The 22801-nt window shown below is 44.4% G+C and overlaps 1 protein-coding gene across 1 annotated transcript in view; it reads left to right on the top strand.

Annotated features, from left to right (window-relative positions):
* Window positions 1-13168: 13168 nt before the first annotated feature.
* TBXAS1 (thromboxane A synthase 1) overlaps window positions 13169-22801 on the top strand; it is a 244347-nt gene continuing 234714 nt past the window's right edge. The window contains exon 1 of the mRNA XM_026119805.2: window positions 13169-13287. The gene's annotated coding sequence lies outside the window, so the exon portion shown is untranslated. The remainder of the gene's footprint in view (window positions 13288-22801) is intronic.

Here is a 22801-nt window from a genome sequence, read left to right as displayed (position 1 = left end):
CCAGAAGGACATTTCAAATGTTCGGGGCCACATCCTGAGGTTGTGGCACGGAGATACCAACACTTTTCTTTTGAGAAACCCATTACTGATTGTGATTTCACTTCTGTTGAGCTCATTAATCAAATAGTGCCGTAAAGTACTGAATATCTCTCAGGCTTGTGATCCCAGCTGGAGCTCCAGTGCCCCTACTTGCATTTGGGAAGTCAGTGTGGGAACCTCAGCTATATAACCTCTGGGTTAAAACTGGTGGTATTTTAGCTCCAGGAGTGGGGAGTTGCAGCATTAGTATCCAAGGTCTCTGCTAGTCATGTATTCCAGCTAGGCCACCTCTGGGTCCCTCTCCAGCCCTGCCAGCCCTGCCGTGACTGCAATGCTTTTTAAGCTGCTATTTGAGCGATGCCACCACTGCCCGTGCCGTACCCCGGGATTGCTCCCAGCAGCGATGCCTAATGCAGGCTGCGCCTTGTTGTGAAAGACTCCTGGCTGAATGACTGCAGAGTCAGTGTCTTTTGAAGCTACTGTATAATAAGCTGTATTTTTTCCAAACATCACTGGGCAGCTCAATAATAATTATGTGAACTTCATAATCAGCCAAACCAGCATAGGCATCCACCTGGCCTACACGTAGCATTTGTGATTAATTTTACATAAAGGGCAGATACTTTTTAACTTAGCACACACGACTTGTGCACAAACAGCCATAGGATGAGGGCCTATTACAAATAAAACGTCCTTAGTTGTCACTTTGCTGTCTCTGACTTCCCACGCATTCAAATGGTGAGACTTACTCGTTTCATCTTAATCTAAACCAGCAAGCCACAGAGGCAGTTTCCTGACAGTTGCTTAAAAAATATATATCTATCTGAGCTCTCTTAAACTGAGTTCCCCTGTATTATATTTAGACATAGCGATTACAGCACGTGCCGTGATATGCTTTTACTTTAAGGAAGAAATTAAAGCTCCTGTCTGAACGCAAACTCAAGCATTAGTAGGAGCAGGATCAGTGCAAGTGCCTCAGAGAGGAATTTCGGAGCCGAGCTCTTAAGCACCACTTGTACCGCCTGCTCCCTCAGTGCAGCCAGCGTTGTGAAACCTGAGTTTTCAAATAAGTGCAACATTATTTACAATAATGAGACTACTGGGAAGGGTGGAGGCAGTGAAAGACTTAACGGCTGTTTCCATTCGGTTTAGCAACATCAGCTAAGCAATTCTTATGGTCTTTCCTTCTCCCTTTCTTCCCTCTTCCACCCTCAAACGGGGCTTTTGTTGTCAAAGGCAGAGATGCAAAATCTGGACACTCCTGTCATGTGAGCAAGGCTTATATATGTTTGTGCCGCTGCAAAGCAGATGATAATGACTACACTTCATGCATTTTACCCTAATTAAGTCAGTGGAGGTTTCAACAAATAAACGCTGCAACACAGATACAGACTTTATGTGCAGCTCTGCCCTTGACAATTGCAGACCAAGGAGAATACCTGAAAGCTCTTGTTTTGGTAAATATGTTGTTTAAGATTTTGTAATGCTCGGGTAAATACAGTTGATGAACGCGCAGTCTTCCACATCTCTATCTTATTACACAGGAGGTTATTAGGGTTGCACTGAAGCAGCTTTCCTAGTTATGTGACTTGCTTTGCCAGAGCATTTGTCAGATACTGAACCGCACGTGCCAGACCTACTGACCGAGATTTATCGGGTCAGGAATAAGACCCCCAAAATATGGCAAACTCTCAGCCACTGATCTGGCTGCAGGAAATACACACCCACAGGGTAGCAAACATGGCAAAAAGACTTGACAGGAAGGACAAGTGGTAAGACCCTCTGAGCTCTAAGGTATATGGGAAGAGGAGTGGGTCTGCATAGAGGCAGAGAAGTAGCAACCAGATACTGTACATCATGCACCTCTTTGCTAACTTGGAATAAACACTGCTATGGAAGCTAGGGGGATTGAACACAAGCAATTGAAAGGTGAATTTCTCCCAAGTGCCATTTGCTAGTTTTTAGGTTTGTGTAGGATGCATGTCTTCCTCCTCCAGCTGATCTTCCGAGATCAGTACATCAATTATTGCTTCCAGATACACCCATAGAAACCCATGCTTTTAGTTTTTGAATGCAGAAAGCTTGAGGTCCTACACCCAGATCCTGTTGTTGGTCCAAATGCAATTGCATTACTGTTCTTTCATGATCTGCTCTATTCCTTCTCTCCGAGATAAAAATGTCATGCTATAAGCTTTCCATCATCTCTGTGTCTCTAGGGAGAGTCAAGAAAGTTCTTGGAGACTTGATGGTAGCTTTTCTGTGAAATGGTCTCAATGTAACTCCAAAAAGACTTCATAATTTGGAGCCTTCTCTTCAACCTCCAACGGAGATCAAAGTGAGCCCAGAAAAAAATTAAGCACCATGCATTCCTACGAGCTGAGCCTTTAGCTGTAATGAATCAATCAACTACCCTTTTATCAGCCAGATATAAATTGGCTTGGGGCACTTTGGAGCCTAAGGCTAGTATAAGACTGCTGTATTAGGCTTTATTTCCATTAAAAGTTTGACTCCAGAGGAAGACCTTTGTTTTCAAATGGTATTTTTTCCATCTACTTGTTATTTTCACCTTCAAGCTTGCTTGGCCAGTTGAATATGAAAAGCTTGTTATTACTTCCTAGCGGCAAGATTATCTGTTGATGGTATTTATGGAGTGCTAATTACTATCTGTCACAGGTATTTATGAGGTTCCAATAGCTACAGTACGTAGGCGCCAGGTACAATATTGAGATAAGCATAAATGTTATGGAACATGGACTCTGCTCTTCCCATCCTTGTGTTTGGCCCCTGTGACTTGAATACTTTTCTTTGTCCTCTCCCTCCCACTCCTTTTCATATTTGTGAGGCATCAGAGAAAAGGTGAATTTTGTGCTCTGCTCTGAAAACAGTCGTGGCTTGTGATCTCACCCAGCAGGGCACCCGGTGCCTTTGGCTCCGTTTCTGAGCATATTGTGCTGCTGGCCCCTGAAAGCTTCACCAGTCATAAAAAACAGAGCCAGTCTTTTTTATCTGAAATTATGATAGTTTCCCTAAGGGAGTCTTTCGGGACCATATTTGCAAAGGTATGGTAAGAGCAATGCTCATAAATGATACAAGATGGTTATTCTGCTGCTTCTGCTCTCCTTTCAGGAGGGGGAAGAGCAGCCACAAGCCCACAGGGCCCAGCCGGAGCACAGCGGGGGCATTTCCCCATGAGCAGCGCAACTGCGGAGGTCCAAGGGGAGCGACTGGGAGGAAAGCTCATACTGGTGGGCGACCTGATTTGGGCCGGGTAGCAGAGCGATGCTGCGAGTGCAACCCTCAACACCCTCCGACATCGCCTGGGTCTGTTCTGCTTACAGAGTGTGTGCTGGCAGCTCATTACTTTCTATAGGATGTTTTTTGAAAGCCAGGACACCACAGCAACTGGGACAGCTGGAATCAAACCAAGTACTAAATCCAAGCCTTTGCACGGTCGCAGAAGATGTCCTGGTCACTGAGCAATGAGAGCTTTAAACGACTAGGACCAGGACCTGCCTAGAAGCAAGTGGAGAACTGCTGGAGCCTGCCTGGCATTAGTGTGAAGCATTTCTTCTGGCTACTCCTGCTAAAGAGGCAGCTTGCTTCTCATACAGACTAGAGCTTTGACCAACTTGACCAACAGCTGTGGCCGGAGGCTGAGTTTCAGCCTGATGCTAAGAAAAACACATAGCTGAGACTCCCTTTCTACCACTACAGAGAAATCAAAATGCTCCCACAGGAAAGTTGAGATGAGCTGAAAAAACGCAGATCACAGTGGCGGCTAGCTCCTGAGTGCAACAGGCATAAACTTCTTTTATGTGGATATAGAAGGGGGCATATGTTGGTTTTTTTACAATCTAATTACGGAAGAGTAGAGGAAACTTTACTCACAACCTTAAAAAGGAGCGTTCAAAGCGCATTTCTAAAATGTCTGAAATTTAAAAAAAGAAAAAAGGAATTTGAAACAAAGTATCTATGAAGACTTTTCCATGTTTTTGGATCAGCTCTGTTGGTTGAAATCGCTGTCCAAAGACGAAGTTGGAAACTACTTCAAAACACAGAGGAAGGGAATTACAACCCCCATATGGGACACGTGTATATGGGACAGCGACCCTGAGTCACTCTGAAAATGCAGAAATAAGGAGGGTGCCATGAGCTGAGATGTCTTTCCTTGCTCACCCTTAAAGCCGTTTCATTACCCTCCCATTTTCTGGAAGGAAGAGCTCTAAATATCAGCAATGACACGGAGACTTTTCCTTTATGTACCACCGCTCGCTCTGGAGCTGCGGCGCGTTGCGCAAGCAGCAGTGATGCGCTGCGCGGGAGCCCTTCAAAGCAGGTACGGCAAACGCTGCTCACCGTGTCTCCCCGTGGGAAAACACGAGTGCTCGGAGCCTAAGGGCCGGGGGAAGGAAGCCAGGGAGCCTTGTCTTCCTCGCTCGGACGAGTCACTGCTCTTACTGCCCGGGTGATGACACGCGTCTTTGGGAAGGGAATAAATCATTTTGCTGATGACCCAGAAGCTAAAGGGATGCCCGTGGGCCAGTTGCCGCGGCTCCCCAGGTGGACAGCGAGCGGGTGCCCAGCACCCGGTGCCCAGGGCCGAGCGAACCTCACTGCCCTCCCAGTTGATTGCTCAGGGCTGCAGGAGCCGGGCTCCATGACGCGGAGGGGTTGCGTGGAGTGAGCAGGTCCGGGGTCAGATTACACCGACTCCGACTCCGAAGCACCAGGCAGCAGCTTCCAAGGGGAAAGGCATGCCTGCATAAATAAAGAGGGAAATAATTATAAATAACTAATTAGCTGAGCAGAAGTAAAAACGGAAAGCAGAAGCAAGACTGAAAGACAGAAGAAAAAGTGCCTAAGCTGTTTTGTAGATGCAGACATTTGCATGTAGCATCTAAAGAAATAAGGGAAGAAATTTAAATACGGGGGGAGGGAAAAGAAATCGAATGAAAAATGCAAAGAGAATCACAAGATTTTGCAGGGAAGCCACCAAAGAGGGAGAGCTATGGGGGCACAATTCAAATATCAACACTTATTCCTTCAACAGAAAAAAAAAAAAGCACTGAGTACAGAGTGAAAGTAAACTTTCGGGAAAGCACCTGAGGACAGTGCTGGGAACTGTTCACCCTGTTATTTTTGCTCCAGTCATTGGCCAGTATAGCTGAGGCAGTTATTAGAAGTACTATTTATTCCAATGAATATTGCATTGCCTTCTTCTTACCACTACCTCACTTATAGTCAGCTGTATTTATTTAAATGTGCCCAAAGCTGCAGTCCTGCTAGTGTCCCACCACTCTCTGCTCAGCCAGCCAGCCGAAGAATAAAACACCCCTATCCAGCGAGATAACCTTTCTCCCCTTCCTTCTCTCTGTTCATCTTATCAAGGAAAGTCTGGAAAAAGGCTAGGCCTCACAGCATGTCCTAAAAGCCAACAGATGCCAATGAAAACTCCCTCAGACTCAAATATGGAAGATGCTTCTTAGGCCCCATTAGAGTGGCTTCCTACCCCTTCAAACAGCAGAGCTGGTACCACATGAAATTGGAGCAAGAGCGTGAATGGAAAGATGGCTTGGCAGGGAAGCTTGGTCTAACTTACAAAATTCCCAAACTGAAAACCAAGCCTTTATCTTTCTTCCAGAGGGCTGCATACAAAATAAGTCTGAGTATGCTTTCTTTGCTCAACATTACTTCATAAGGTACCTTTTGTAGTCTGCTATCTTATGCTTCCGGATGAAAAAAAAAAATCATTAGGGAACTTATCATCAAATTAAAGTTACCACTATCAAAATCATTCTGGATCCAAAGGAGCAGAGTAAATTTGATCTCACTTATGCATTTGGGCAATGATAAAGAGCCTGGACCAGCTACTCTCGTTTAGCTCTTACATGGATGGGCAACACCTGCACTGATTTCAGTAGCAGCCCTGTGGAGTAAGGACTGACCAGTGAAATTGTAATGCCCTGCGCTATAAGCTGGAGATCGAGGTGGTAGCAGTGGGGGAACCTGCACTTGTGGATCACATGAAGTTCCTCAGCCTGGCACGCTCCAGGGTGCCTAGAGAAGTTGTGGCCAGCCATATGCTACCTTTTCTTCATCCCAGTTAGGAGATAATGGGAGCAATACTGTAAGAAAAAGATTCAGGCAATGTGATTTGTAAAAAAAAAAAAAAAAAAAAAAAAAAAAAAAAAAAAAAAAAGAAGAAAGAAAAGAAAAAGAAAGAAAGAAAGAAAAAGAAAATATCCCTCTATGATTTTGCAGATGGTAGAGTGCACGGGGTGATGGAGCCGGAAATGCTTGAATGCAAGACACAGAGAGACTTTATCAGTTTAACGAACTGGAACAACTAATATATTTAACACTCAATCACTGGAACTAGCATTTAGCGAGACAGGGTCTCCGGCCAGTGCTGTTTCTAATGAGCATGTTTGTGTCCTTATGCTTGCCCTGCCTAGCAGACACAAAGGCTCTTCACTGTGTAACCCCCCCCCCCCCAGCTTTTTATACCCCACTCCCACATAACCCGCAGGCAATATTGCACAACATTAATCCCCTCCTCCAAACTTTCCCTGTTTAAATTGGTGTGCCCCACAAAGGAATAGATTATTACTGACACTGATCCCAATTTAATCCTTCCAATAATCTGATCTTTCCAAGCCTATTTATATCCTTGGAATGACAGCAGGTTTAAAGTGATACAAACACCTGCACCTAAGCTCTGGTGCTATCCACACCAGTCTACATCAATTTTGACCTCCCCTGAAGTGGAGTGTCCTCACAGTGACCACATGGTAAGTCCCTTCCAATGTGCTGGTACTGTTTTCTGACAAGCAATACTTTTACAATTAATACTTTCCATGTTACGGGCTTACTCTTTGCGTTACACTAGTAACAAGCTGAGGTCCCAAAATAAGTTTTAAAGCTCATATAAATGTAGAATTTCTTTTTCCTTGGTGGATTTTTAATAACCTTCTGGTGTCTGGAAATGATCAAGAAGCAAAGCCTTCATAGCAGTGTAAGAAGTATAAACCGATTCTGGTTTGTTATTTCATCCAGCAACTTGAGAACTTTTCCTATTTTCTTGGGCTTTAAGGTGATCAACCAATGTTTTCTCCCATCCACAATCTCCTTAAGAAGCTTATTAATGTTTTACATTCAAAATAAAGACAAACCAATCTAAAAACAAAACCATACTTAGGGCTGCATACTCTAAATGTGCTTTCTGGACTATTTCCACTATTTGTAACTGATTCATTTTAATATTGCTCCTGCTTCTTGCTAGATCTGCAGAACTTCAGTTCACACATAGCCAAGGTGTAGTTCAACCAGCAGTCAGCAGGTTTTCATTCTTTTTTTTTTTTTTTTTTTTGGTCACTTTTATAATTCAACACAGTGACTTGTTTATATAACTGATTCCTTTTGTTTCTCCAAAGGGGACTTGGATATTTCATTGAGCAATGACACCAGTGGTAGGTGATTGTCTATTTTTTCCAAAGCAAAGACCTCGGTTTTCAGCAGAATTTACATTCCAGTAATAAATATTTAAAAGAATTATAACGGAACTGAAACAAAGAACGTCTCTTTCTGAAACACACACACACGCACGCACGCACGCACGCACACACACTGTCAATTAGTCTGGGGTCACTCCTGTGCAGATGCTGCCTCTGTTCAAACCCTTAAATATTTTACTTTTTCCATAAGAAAACTTGGCCACTTTGGATTTTTAATACCCCATAAAAAGCCTATAAAATGCTATTCCTTATTGTCTATCCAGCAGATCAGTCAAACATGTATGTCAAAGGCACTTTCTGCAGCAGGACCTCTTTCTGCCCCCAAAGAGTGTAAGACAGAGTATAAATCATGTTGATTTCTTGCTGTTCTTTCTCAGAGATGAGCTTTAGGATTTTCTATGATCTTTAATTTTTTTACAACAGGCTAAATAAATAACATTAGTATGGCAGTTTTGGAACATACCAGGGCTACACAACTACATTTTGGCTTCAAATGTGTAGATCATTATTAAGCAAATGAGACACTGATGTACTTTTCCATTTACAAAGCTTGTATTTGCCCCTGTGGGCATAACACCAGGTGATGTCTTAATTAATGATGGTGAAGATCATATCTACAACATAAACAAACAAACTGCTTTTTAAAAGTAAGAGAAAGAAAATATTCCCACTCCCTTGGGGAAAAGTGCACTGATTCCAAAATGCAGAACAATGAAAACCAACAGGGAAAGCTCTCAGGGAAGAACGTGGCATCAATATTGCAGTTACCTGCAAACGTCTCTCTCTGCAAACGAGACAGTATGTATTCTGTACAGTATATTGCATCCTGCACAGTACTTCACATTATTCATAGTATAATCTGTCAGTCTTTACGTTTGCGCTGAACCATGCACATTTTAGTGGTGCTGCATCTGTATCATCCACTGCCTGCCTCTAACCCCTGGAGTCCCTCTGCAAGGGGCAGTGCTGCCCGCTGACCGGGCATCAGAGCCTCCCGTTGCTATTTGTGCTGTGCACTGCCTTATTTCACGGGCAACTTCACCGCTAAGAGGCACGCTACCTGCAGGGTATGACCTAGGCAGAGTTGACCTAGGGAGACAGTACAGCGTGCAGGAGTCCTACATGTCCATCCTCAGATGGACAGATGAAAATATGGCTGTCAGTACCCTCCTCACCTTAATCCCCCATGTTGTCCCCCTCCACAGCAATCAATGATGGCAACAACACACTGACTGATATGTGCTTATTAAGGGAAGACTGTATTATCTCTGACTTGCAAAGCCTGTAGCATATAGGATGGGTAGGAGCTACAAAAGCACCTGTGTCTCACTGTCTCACATAAAAGCATGTCAAAGGATGAAGAAATGGGTGTCAGTGGGAATCACTCTTGGAGAGTGGCCCTAAGGCAAGAGGGGGAGGGCTAACTTTTTTTTCCCATCCATCCCTGTGTTCAACACAAAGCAGAAGAAGAGTACTTTATCTCCATCTCCATCCCCATTCCTGTTTTTTTCACCTTGGGAATCTGGTCATTCTTAGCTCAGTAGGTTTAATTTGCTGAACTGATGTGAACATATCCATCTTTCATGTTGATCCTGGCCTAACCTCAGCAGAAACAGAAATCAGAGTGGAAAATAACCTAGCTGGTCACTACAGCCAATGATGATGAACCAGTTTTGGAAGAGTGGAAGCTGAGCAAAGGTATGTGGAAGGTCTCCATCTACAGGAGCTTGTCTACAGCCAAAGAGTAAAAGGGCGGGTGTACATCTGCAGGGATGTGAGCATGCGTATGCATATGCCAGGGTAGAAGAGTGCTTAGATGCTCACCATCCCTCCTCACCACTGCTCCTGTCCCCACCATTGCTATGGAGAGGAGCCTGACAGGGCTGCTCTGCTTTCTGCAGGCACCAGAGTGGTGAGGAGACCCTGGGAGAGGTTTGCCTTCTTTCCGAGGGAGCTTTGGGATCCTCCACCCCAGCTTTGGAGTCAGGGGCAGGAAAGGCGAAAGGCCTCCTGGAGAGGGGCCGGGGCGGAGGGAGGCAGCAGGGCCTCCCTGCTCCTGCAGCTCGCTCTTCCCGTGCCAGCCCTGCTCCATCTGCTGGCAAGAACAATGCGGAGCCTCCTAAATTCGCCCGCCTGGATCCAGCTTCTCCTGGGACTTCCCCAGCTCTGGTTCCCTCCCTGGCCTGATTTCGCCTGCTCACAAGAGCCAAGGGTGGGAAGAGCAGCACTTTTTGCAGGCACGTGAGAGAGGGCATCCCTTTCTCTGGGGTCATGCGACAAGAAGCTGCTCTCCCACAAGCTCGCCTCTACTTTTGTTTCTAATACATAACCAAGGTTACAAGGGAGCAAATTAAGTGTTGTACACACTGTGTATTCACCATCTGCTCTACTGATCAGGAGCTTGATTTTGCTACTCACTTGTGCTCAGTGAATCCCCGGTGTCCTGCAAAAAAAAAAAAAATACCCCAAGGTTTGCATGGCAGAGTAGGATACTGCTCGGGATGGGGTAAGACAGCAGCATCAGCTCCTACCTGAGCAAGAGCCCAGGAGACAAGGCGTATATGGGAAAAGTATTCATAGATAACATGAACACTTTGGCTCTCTGCACTGCTGCCCAGCCCTGCGTATGGTTTTTGTGTTGTCTTTACCCACCGTTTTTCCCTTGCCTCCTAAGTCTTTAAGAGAACTTGCTGAAGAAAGCTCTGGTCTTTCCAACATATGGAGGCAAAACAGAAAGCTTGTGCTATGTACGCAGCTGAATGCTATCCTGAATTTGACTCACTCATCCCTGTAGCAGGAGACTCAGGCTGCAAGCCCGTGCCATGCCGTGCTGTGTGGGGGTTTAAGCAAGCTCCCCTGTGGAAGGCACTGTGATTTTTAGCTCTGGCAATGTTGGCACAAAATCGTTTTTTCCTCTCATCCTGCCTTCTGCTATTGGGAAATTGTCTGCACCTGGATTTTGCTTCTCTTTTCCATATGGGAAAAGCGTCACGTTTATCTTCCTGTAGCCCTTGCAGATGGCATCTCTTTCAGCTCAGAGCGCGAGGAGATCAGGTGAGCGGGGTGGGCTGAGGTTCCCCCATGTCAGCTGTTCCCCTGGGGAGGGAAGAAAGGCATCCAGCGTGAGACCAGTGTTTACACAAAGTTTAGTCTCCAATGGATTTCCCAACTCCAACAAAACAATAGGAGTGTCTGTTTCTATATTATCCATGCTTCCTCTTTATTCAGATTTTATCTGTGAATTCTTGCAAATAATAGATGACTGAAGCCATTTTTGTTCTGGGAAATAGGAAGATGAGAACATAAAACAGACCTTAGCAATTTCAATAGACTTATTCATGGTGTATTTGGTTATGCAAGCCTTTGCAGAGTCAGGGCCTAACACAATACCTGTTGGAAGAAGTGATAATCCTATGTGTTCTCTAAAGCTGTTCTTGTAAAGCTCTTTTTTAATAAGGGATATTGCCTCAGTCAACCAAACGCTACAGAGTTCAAAACAAAAAATAAAAATAAGCATAACTTCCCCCTTAGTGCCAAAAGATCTTAGGAAGCAATCCATTCCAGCTCTTCGAGGTCTCTGTTTTAATACAGGCATTTTCAATGTAGATTGCATGCCCATCATTAATAGGTTTTGTATCAATTGAAGTTGAACTGAAGTCAAAAGAACATATTCTTGCCTTTTTTTTTCTTTTCTAAACCTGCATTAAAAAAGATTATTCAGAAATCTCTAAATGAAAAGTACTAGGTCAGAACTTAGACTTTTCAAGCAAGTCTGTGAAAACTTACTTTTAAAAGTCACATACTGCAGAATCTTAATTACCCTGGAAGGCTTATCCAGGTTATGGATTAAGTACACTATTCACATGACACCAGCTTGTTCTCAGAGCGTTTATAAGATGAGATGCAGAGCCTTGCAAAGCAGCTAGCCTGCTCCCTGGGCCAGGTGGGGTCCAGGAGTGGTTTGGTCATTTCATGTGAGCAGGAAAGTCCCACGCCCTGGGCAGAGCTAGGCCGCACGTCTCAGTGCCATGGAGCAGTCTGAGTCTGCCAGGGGCTGGCAGGACTCTGCATCTCACCTTCCCCAGCTTGAGGAAGACTTATTAATTTAGGAAAGCTGCCACAGGAAGGCACAAAGCCAGCTTTGACCTGGCACTGTGCAGAAGCTAAGAGGTCTTCATGGGTACCACTTGCCTGCCTGCACACTGAGATCACCTGCATCCCTCAGGTGTTACTATTTTCCATTATCCAGGAAACCAACCTTTTCCTCTCCTCCTCTTTACCTCCAATAATGGAGAGCTGCTTGTATATATGAGCTTTAATAGCCAGCAGTCTTGGAAGACCTTTTCTGGCTGGTTGTACATTTACGTTGTTCATGTTTCTGATGCGTATGCAATTAACAAAACTTGGACAAAACTTTAAAGCTTTGACTGTACTCTAGACATATTACAAGTTTTATATTCTCCTTGAAGTATCGTTAAAACTAGCTGCCCACAAGGACTAATTACTGAATGGAGATTTTACTCTGAAAGGACAGCATTCTCTTCTCTGAACAAGCTTCCTCTCTCTGCTAGAAAAGCAAGCATTTTGATCCTAATTATGCAAAAAAGGCCATGAACCCAAAGTTTTTTTTTTGTGGATCACGTGGCATTTAGTGTTCCTGTTGATATCATGAATTCAGGACAGCAGAAATTGTGTGAGAAACTTCACTTCTGGTTTTCAAAAGAAATGTCCAGCTCTTGGGGAGAAATACTAAATAAAGGCTCAAATACAGCAAGTTAAAAAAGCACAGGCAATTTAGGCTCACCTTGCACAATTCAGTCAATTCAGGTGGAGATAGCCTGTGAACTGAAAGCCCAAATGTTGAAAACTAATTCAGAATAAAGCAGTGTTAGTGTGAAATGCATGTCCAGCGTAGGGGAGGGGAGTTATGCAAGTGAAGGAAGTTATTCTGCAGAAACTCCCAGTGTGGATAAGCCCTTAATTACTTCTAAAATCTTACCATTACTAAGCCATGCTTATAATTTCTAGGGGCCTCGAGTTTCTGGAACAACTGGAGTATGAGATTCAATTGCATTCACTTCAGTGGAGGATACAGTTAAGTATGGGCACGTTTGTAGGCTTGAGGCCAGTCATTAACTAATTAGTGTATGGGAACATTTAAGTTTCTCCTATCTGATTTTGCAAAGTTATTTCGCAATACTCACTTACAATGCTTTTCGCACTCTGTTTTTCCCTCCCCCACAGCAAACAAAACCCCCATCAGCATCAAGAAGACCTTGCAACTATGCCAACTTCCTCTTTTCCGCTCACCCTCGACCCAGACATTTGCCAAGTCTTGCTTTTTTAATTTTTACATGTATATTTTTAATTTAATATGTTCCAATGTGTTGTTTCCTTTTCCCAAGCAGCCATGCAAAACCCCTCTCCCCAGCAAAAGCAGGGGGTGCAGTGCTGTGTGGGGGGGAGCTGCCCAGGAGGAACTACAACCCCCACAGTGCGTGGCGAGGGGCAGCCAGGGGGGAGACGAAGAGGGAGCCCCGCGGGCTTCTGGGAGTTGTAGTCCTGCAGCCTCTTCCCGGCTGCTCGGCTAAGGGCAGCTTTCCAAGCACTTGTCTGTTTTGAGGGAGGTAGCGATGACTACACTCTCCACCGCTCCCTTCGGGGTGTTACACCGCAGCTGCTAGCTGGCAGACCAACCAGGAACCCATGGAAGAGGCCCGGAAGAAATTTAAAGGTAAGGATCTCCCAGTATTTGCTGTGGAGTTGAGGGAGGGGGGTTGGAGATGCTTTTGCCCCACCAGCCGCACATTGCACTTTTGGCTGGGAGATGTTGCCCTTCCATTCCTGTTGCACATTGCTGGGCAAGTCACCACTATGTGGGTTGGCTTGTGGGAGCATTTGTGGTGTTAGCACGTGGGAGCTGCTGTGTAGGGATGTCATTCTCGCTTGCAGCTGTGGTTAGGAGCGTGGCTGCTGACTCCTCTATTTAAAGGTTAGCAGGAATAAATAATCATTGAATCTTAAGATGGGGATGGAGGGGAAGTCCTACTCCCAATGGGGATTGGAATTTTTTCTCTGGTGAATAAGAGTCTTATAACACCAAACTTTTTGTTGGATTTAACCTTGCCTTTTTAAGCATTCCATTTTTTCCTTCTCAGTAGACTTTCTAGGTCTCAGTAGGGAGAAATATCCAAATACAGATTTGTGTAAGTGGGTGCAACAGCTTCTGCCAGCACACATTTGCTTGTTGCAGTGTTTCTCCTGCTTGCTCCACGGCTGATGAACTGTAGTCAAACAAAATTCTCAGGCTGTTCAGGTTGCTATGGTCAGCAGTGAAAATCCTAGGAAACGCATCAGGTTCATTCTGCTGCTTAATAAAGCAGAGCACTAGTCAGGATAGTGCAGGAAGGAGGAACAGCTTTGTGTACTTCATGGTTCAGGTAAAACACTCCTGAAAACTTTGGCTTTGATCCTCTGGCTGCCTGGGAAAATTTTCCAGTCTTCTTGTTGGTCCTTAAGTACATGAGTGTAAATTTGTTGGAGAGTTTTGGAAATGTCTTGTGCAAGGATGCTTCCAGGGCTAAATGTACATTATGGGGTGAACCCCAATGAATGGGCACTGGGTTCAATGATGGTACAGCTGTATCTTACTGGTCCTTTCTTACAAATAGTTTACCAATTATACTGAAGAGTGCAGATCTGCTATATGCACTCTTTATGTCCAGTAACACTGATGCTCAGCTGCTGCTTCTGCAGTGGTACAGCAAGCCACGGCCACACTGACAGACTGTGGGAGCAGAATGGAAATTTTTAGCTGCGGCTACTGATGCAAGACCCTATTTAAATGAAAAAAGTGAAAGTACAGACAGAAGCTGGTACTAGCAAGGGTCTCGCCCAGGAGAAGATGCCAAAGGCAGTTCTCAGTTCTACTGAGAATTGTGTTGCCCTTTTAATGGTAATAAAGTAGTTTTGCCGTTAATCCCCGCAGAAGCTGCCAAATGCTGAACAGGTCTTGACAGCGAAGCTGTTCCCTTCCTGCTCAAGACATGGTGCCTCCAGGTCCGCATGGAGGTACCGTTCCCGGGCTGCTGGAGCTTGTGTGCTGGCAGTGCCAGGGCTGCTGTCGCGTGCAAAGGCAGAAACCACAAAGCTAACAAGCTGCTGTCCTTCACGACTCAAACGAATGCAAAAATGTAAGCTAAGTGCTCCCAAACACTGAATTTGTCACCCACGAGTTGGTGATAAACATCTAAAATGAGGATGCTATAGCTAATGTCGGACGTGTTGGTAAGCAGTGCCGAACTTTCTGCAAGCTAATCCGTAACCTGAAAACCAGATGCAGCAATGGTTAGGGCTTGCGTGTTACTTCTCACGTGAAGTTTTTTATATACATTGTGGACTTTTGGCATACCTGATGTTCTCACTGTTTACAGCATTAGACACCATTAATACGTACGTAACAAAAACTAATTTTTGGGGCAGTGGAACTGAATCTAAAAGCATTTCCTGTGCATTCAAGAAATTTTCCGAGATGCGAGCAGCACTAATAACAAGAATGCAAAGACGGTATTTGCCTACAGCCTCGCTGTGTTTTGAGGTATTTCCCTGTACGTGGTCGACACCACCTACACCAGCTCAATCCACGTGAGGAAAGCGGCTGCAAGACTGGCAGTGCTGTTTTCGGAGCCGTGGTGTGGCCTGGTACACCTGTGAGAGCCAGCGGTGCCGCAGGTTTTCTGGGAGGAGGAGGAGGAGGGTGGTGGCGGTTGTGGTGGTGGTGGTGGTGGAGCCTCCTGTGGTCCCTTGTCCCCTGCCTCAAGGGCACGTATGCTATGTCGGGTGAGGGGTGGTGGGAGCTCCCCTTCCCTGTCGCCGCTGCTGAGGTAAAAAGTTAGCGAGGAAATCGCCCGGAAATCTGAATTTACTAAATCTTTGCAGCCCCGTTCCCACGGTCTCGTTGAAGGTGTAAGGGAATGCCGACCGGTGCCAAAAAGGCTTGTGCTGTGTGTAAGACGTCAAAACCGAAACTGCGTGGTTTTCCCTGAAGACAAAAATCAATAGTTTAGACGGGGCAGGTTCGGGCTGGCCGTGCTTGGCCTCTGCGTGGGGCCTTGTCACGGGCCCCTGCGCTGCCACCACCGCGTCCTTCCCCTCACTGCTGGGGCTGGCAGCGACGCTGGCTGCGAGTGCGTCGCCTTCTCCACGCCACCTTTGCCCCTCTGCTGCTGGGGCATGGATTTTCCTGTTGTGCCTCCCGATGCACGATCGCGTCGCTTTTGTTTTCCTTTCCCAACGCATATCAGAGGGAAACACCGTGAGGTGGCTAATGGGGCTATACTGTCCCACCTCCATGGCTGCTATTAATATCTAAAGAAATGCCCAAATGTCACAGCCCAAATAATGACGTGGTTGCCTGCCTGGCTCTCTTGGGGTCTGTTAGCGTTAGCAGCTTGGGTAGGTGGTTACCCAAGTTGTCGTCCTTGCTAACGGCAGCTGCTTGGTGGTGTGAAGGAGCTCGGGACCAGATGACATATTTACAAGAGGATGGATATATTTGCAATAGCTAATAAGTCGATTTGCAGTCTCATTTGAATAGTATTCAAATAGCCAGGTCCGATTAGAAAGGGAGGCTGAAGGGGCTGGGTGGGGGGGAGGTCTTTTCACCTCCTGCCTCTTAAAAAAGTGTGTATTCAGGATCTGGCCCTAGTGAATAGGCTACTAAATTTCAATCGCTGTTTTTGTGTCGTTATTGCAATTGCCATAGCTCCGTAAAAGACGAGACAAAAGGTTGCTCTTTCCACTTTGAGCTCTTTCCATCCTCCACTTACATCTGTCTAAGTGTAGAAATACGTATTATTCATACCTTGTCAATATATATGCTGGAAAACAGAAGCTGAATTTATAGCTGTATTTCCTTTCTGCCGGGGCTTTCAGAGTTGAGCGTTTCAGTGTTTCCATTATAAACCCCTGTTTTCTGAGGTTTATAACAGTCTCAAAGAGCATAGCGGTCTTGAACCATAATAGAAAACATGTAATGTTGCATTTACAATATGGCTGTAACTGCACATTAAGGAGTGTAATCTTCTCAGTGTACCCACAATACTCCAGTAAGGTTAATTGGAGTTACATATACTAAGAGAAAAACAATATTTTACCCTCAGAGTTGGTGCTCTCCATCCAGAGAGCTGGAAGTGTCGCACAGGGACCTGGTGCTTCTACTTGCACCAGACCTATAAAAATGTCATTCCTTGCTACGCCATTAAAATGCCTGTGTGCCACTGAAAAAGCCCCTGTAAGCACCTGCTTCCCTCTTTTGATGCCTCACTGCTTTAAAAACTTGGCTGAGGGAAATATCTAAGTGTCACAGCAAGGTAAAGATGACTGGAAGAAACTATATTTTACTGAATGTGCTGTGAGGCCTTTGTCCTGTGCAGTATCTCTGCTGTTTCTGCCCCTGGCTTCTAGTCTTGCATAAACATAGGAAACCCCAGGCTTTTCTCCATTTCCAGGCAGCTTACTCCATCTGGCATCTTGCATTCGTGTGTCACTTTACTAACTAGTATAAAGTAAATAAATTAAAGTCCATCATTACATCCCATTGCCCATGGGCTGTCTAAATTAGTCCTAGCTCCTTTTTGACATAACCTGGGTAGCCACTGACTTCTCTAGTTAGCCTGAATTGTCACAAAGCAGTCCTGGGGCTCTTAAGGAGGCAATACCCTGTATGTTTGGTTATCTGCCCAGGATTTGACTTTAGGAACCAGAGCATAGCTCTGTGTTATCCGCATGGAGAAATTCCAGCATATCTGGGATAGGACTGTTTGTGTGTGTCTGGCAGGTCTGACTCTGTAAGCTGCTTCTGTTCTAATGCACCTAGTTTACATTTTTATTGATTTCTATGGGACTCTGTGCTGGGCTGGAGATCCCATCATGCCAGTTTGGTTGCTTTGTGAGTGGAACTGTGAGATTTGGGTGAGGGGGAAGGGTCTGCAAGTGGTAGTCTTCTGAATTAAAGTGAATACTTTAAAATGGGTAGTGAGGAGGAACAGAAGTTAAAAGTGAACAGTTTTCAGTGCTGCTGGCCTTCATCATACTAGAGCTGATTTATCATTGCAGTTGCTCACTTGAGTTTGCTGGACTTAATTGGCTGAAGGTAAAGAAAGCAGCAGCATGTTCAGGCTAGAAAGATACTTCTAAGAAGTGTTTAGAAAAAAAACCCAAGACTCTTACAGCTCGAAGACTTTGTTAGGCTCTGTGGTGAGCACAAAGTGGTCCTCTCAGATTGTCACAGGGCCATGGCTTTCCAGGTTTAACCTTAGCTTTGATCAGCAGCCAGTAAAAAAGTTTTGCTCCATGATTTTTTTTTTTTTTCCAGTGAGGCTGAGAAGGATACTTACATCCTCTTTGCATTAGCCCAGCCACAGTTTCAAACTGTGCTTATCTGTGAGATGGTAGGAGGCAGCAGAAGGTAGGAGGCTAGACTCACTTGGAACCTTAGGCTCTGATCCTGTCCATGCTTCAGCCTGAGAGAGCAAGTTAAATGGAACAAGAGTGTCAGCAGGGTTGACCTGTTGAGACTAAGTTCTTGCTGTTTCGACTCATGTGTCATCTTATTTAGTTTTCCGTTTAACCTCTCCTCCCATGGCTAACAGGTCAATTTTTACTGGGTTCATGTCCTTTTGCAAGTATTGCTAACCTCAAGCATTCAGAAATCACAAATTCAATCTCAGATTCATGAGACTGCAGGAGAAAAATACATTTTTTATTGAGTAATTAAAATAGCTTAATTAGTATTTTCGCCCCTGATCCTTTGAGTTTCACAGCGTTGGAACACTTTTCTTGCTATGAGGGCTTGACCCTTTTTGCCCCCGGTAAAATGTGAATTTGTCACAATTGCATGAATGAAGAACTAGTGCTTTAGCAGAAACCCCAATGAGGCAAAGACATGCAATGAGAACTTGAGATTTGGAAATGCTGGTTTTGTTATTGTGTGAGGATGTTTTTTACTTTCTTTTTTGCCCCCTCACCATTTACGCACGTGCGTGTTACAACATAGCTGCTGAGAATGAGTGGGAGGGAGCTGAAGGGAATTCTGCTTTGGCATGGTTAGTGTACAAGGAGCCAGCAGGAAGGACCGCAGCAAAAGAAGCAATGAATGGGAGAGCACAAAAGGCTGAGCTAGAGTGAAGCCATGACTACTTTACATGTGCTCTTCTGCAGCATTTAAGGAGTCGCAATTTGCATGTAAGTCATCTGGTGCTCCCTTTCAAATGGCTAAGAAGGCCTTGGGGAATATTGGGCACGATCTACCAAGAATTATTTATCATGTGATGAATACATTTAGGCAGTAAATATTCCCTGGATGAGGGCATGAGTGAAGATAAGGCTTTTCAGTGTATATTACATGGCCCCTGCCTTTGCCCCACAGTGTGAAGGTGTTAACGTCTTTTCCTGCCACAGCAATGTTCTTCCCAGTGCAGCATACATCCTGCAGTCTTACTGCCGTCTGAAGGTATCTGGCATGATTGTGCACACTGCAAGTATTGGTATTTTGATATATTGAACGTGGGGAATGTTTTGAAAGGCAAGAGAGGCAGTAAGTCACCGATTTCCCCTTGCCTTTCTACAGTAGTTAGAGCAGAATTAAAAAAAAAAATCAACCTTGCCCATATTGTTCTCTGGTAGGATTTCCTTTATCTAGTGAAAGGCTATTTTTGCAGCCTAGAAGAGAGGCTACATGGGCACTGCTAAAGAATTGCTGAAGTACTGGGATTGGTCCTCCGTGATTACTTTGAACTGTCAGGTTAAATCTCTTTGCAATAGTATATCCTTTCTATGTATGGATGTAGAGTAATAGAGTGCAGCTAGGCATCTTGAAGCTTAAAACCATTACTGTGGCAATAGTATTACTCTGATGTACTTGATTTTGACTTTTCTCTTTTCTTTGTGCCAGTCAACCTCCTTTTCTGTGCTGAAACTAGATGGTGATAGTGCCTGAGTTATGATGCCTATCCCATGGTCGGTATGTTTGTATTGTGCAATCCATGGTATATTCTTTTGCTCTTTCTTTTTTCTTTCATATGCCTCTCAGAGAGAGAATTGCATCCAGTCCCTCTGATTTTAGACAGAGGTAAAGCATAAGGGCAGAGACAATATTGTCCTCAGTTCTCAGTTGGGACCTGATTCTTATTTACCCTGAGAGCTATTACCGAAGGGGATGTATCTCCATTCACATCTGTGGGACTCCTTCTGGGAGTACGTACTGTTTGGAAGAGTAGTGATGGAGCTGGGGTGAGGAATGCTTCTTTGCTCATCAGAAGTTCAAGGTTCTTGAGACTTTTGGTGTCTCCCGTTTTTGTCATTGCGTGTTTCAACAGGGGACTGGTGCTGTGTTGGTGAATTTACTGTTAAATATCCTGCTCCCTTGGTGCATCATAATCTTTTTTTACCTGTTCTAGGCCTTAAATACTGAGCCTGTTCAGGCCCTGGGGGCACCGCTAGGCCTTACCAGCCTCACCTGGGACCTCCACCCTCTGATGTGGCCTCATTTATGCTTGTGCCTGAGCTGCCTGTCCCTGCCTGAGCTGCATCGCAGGTGTGCCTGTCCCCAGCCCTGCTGCTGCCCTTCTCTGCTGGGTGGGCTGTGGACCTCGGCTGAAGGTGCCTCATCCCTGGCTCTGTCTCCTGGGTTGAGTTTGGGCCCCCAGTTAGCCTTGTCTCCAGCCTCATCTCTGCCCCCATCTCCGGCTGCCCCGGCTCACCCCCACGCCACACTGGGGCAGTCGATGGACCCTGTTTTCTGGCTCTGCCCCCATGTTGAGCCCCGTGGGTGGAGGCCAAGGGCCCGATCCAGAGCTTCTGAGAGGTACTGAGCAATTTGTTCGTCCTGTATTTGACATGTCTTTTTCACGCGCAGAAAATAGCATGGATGGTTGCAGCTGCCCAGCTGTGCAAACCCTGGGACAGTATGTTGAGCTCTTCCCCTGCCTGGCTGTTATTCTCACCTTTGTCCTTTCTACTTGTTCCTTTGATTCCTCTTCTTTTTTTCTTTTTTTTCCTCTTTCCATTGGGGCAACTCAAACTATGTAATGGCTAGGACTTTGCCAGCTGGCAATCCGGGAGCTGTTGGCGCTGCTCTGTGAAATGCCGATTACTGGGGCTAATTGCCTCCGAAACCCCTGCCCTGCTTTTAGGAAGGCTGTGTGTAATCTTTCTCTGAAGAAATCTCTTTGTATCGTATTGAAGGGCTTTCATAATAAAATTATTGAACTACGAACTGGAGAGGTAAGGTGGAGAATGTAGTAGCTCCAGCTAGCATGCCAAACTCCCCAAATATTTCCATTAATTGGGGAAAAATGGTGTTCTGGGTCTTCCTATATACAGAGTGCAAAAAAATGATCAGGCTTTATATGTTTAGCTGTCAATTCCATGAGCTAATGTGTGGAAGGGAAGTTGTTAAGCGCAATTTAGTTAATGAAATTACAGAACAAGGTGCTTTGTTAAGTGTTTCACTGTTCTTTTGTTCTGTAGCCCAGCACTGAAACACGGATTGGAGAATTTGGACTTTGAGTTTGCTATCTGAAGTAGCTTTTCAATCAAACAAAGAAGGCTAGATATTTTTCATGTGTTTAAAAATTGAACTTCATACAAAGAATTATAACCTATTGGTTCTTATCACTTTATTGTTACAAAGGCAAAAATTTATATGGCTCTGTTCCTGTATGAGAGTAGTCTAGGCAGGATTTTTTGGTTTTTATTATCAACATGGAACTATTGATCCTTGAACATAAATCCATACTTATCTCTAGTCAAGTTTATAGCACAATGAAATTATAGGCTTGCTCGAATCAATCAGTGTTTCTAAAGCAAGCTATAGAAATATAAACAAGTTACTGATTATTTAATAATGTCAATTCGCTTAGAAATGCCTGGCCGTGAGCAGCAGATGTTACATTTATTTCTGCTTTCTCTGGAATTTCACAGGGGCTGGAAGATCTTAATGTCACTATTAGCAAAGGTAACTTTATTTTAGAAACTCATTCCTAACTTTCACAGCAAGAGGAAGAAACTGTTATTCCTTTTGACCACAAAATCTGTGCTATTTCTAAGTGGTGTTCTTTGAAATAACTAGGATATCTCACAGCTTGTTGCTTTAGAGGAGACTTGGTACAATGGCACTACATTTAGTTAGCATAATGAGGTTTTTTAGCCCCTGTGATATTGACTGAGTTTGAAGTACCATAACTTTTAGTCAGCTAAGATTTAATTTGCTAGCAAAGTACAAGTTTGCATAATATTTTAGACTTCCTCCAATTTTAAGCTGGCTGCCTGTTTTCTGAGAAACATTTAGGTTAATGTAACCAAGTTTTGACTTAGGAAACCATTCCAGTATGAAAGTCGATCTTTCTGTTTCTCAGTAGGAAGTGCCATGAAAGCAGCTTCCCCGGCACGGTCTCACAGTTACAGCGTTTGCCTCCCGGAGAAACAATTCCTTGGCGTGACTTTCTCCAAGGTGGTTCAAGAAACTGGCACGACTCCGTGGTGTCCCTTCAGTGCTCCTGCCTGTTTTGAATGCAGGGCAGGATCTTTGTAAATGGACTCTGATGTCCTAGTGGTCTGCCCTTTGCGTAGTTTGCCATAGCTCATCGTGCAGGAGTATGAAATCACCTGATTAATCTGCTTGGTCAGTCTGTAAACAGGGATAGTAATAATGAAGTCATATTAGACAGCTGGAAATCCCTCTGTACGAATGCATTATTATTCCCAGTACTTTGGTTATTAGGTTGTTTTAAATATAAGAATCTCTTTGTGAAATGTACATTTGATCTTTTCAATTGGTCTACCTTAAAGATGTTAAAAATTTGTTTTGGCTTTGGAAAGGTTTTTTTCTTTAAGATAAAATTAATACCGTATACACTCATACACATTTGTACGTGGGCTTTGCTAAAGCTTATGTATAAACCAGTCTCTGATTAATCTCATGTTTTCTTTTTCTTTAAGCCATTCTGTAGCATTTTATTTGCAATATTTTGTAGCCAGGCTGTCTATACAACAGAATTTCCTTGATCTCAAGGCCATGCTACAAATTTCTACAAAGAGGAACTGCTATAAAATGAAAAATGAAATCGTAACACTCTTTCATTTACAGTAAAGTAGAGGCAGGTCATTCTTAATTAGATTATTACAGCCCTAAAACATACCAAATAGAATAGTATGAGAGGAATTGAAATAGGTTCTTAGCAAGAGTT

This window comes from Dromaius novaehollandiae, chromosome 1 (assembly GCF_036370855.1).
Source record: "Dromaius novaehollandiae isolate bDroNov1 chromosome 1, bDroNov1.hap1, whole genome shotgun sequence".
NCBI classification, from domain to species: domain Eukaryota; kingdom Metazoa; phylum Chordata; class Aves; order Casuariiformes; family Dromaiidae; genus Dromaius; species Dromaius novaehollandiae.
Note: the sequence above shows the minus strand (reverse complement) of the source record. Positions and strands in the feature narration are given on the sequence as shown.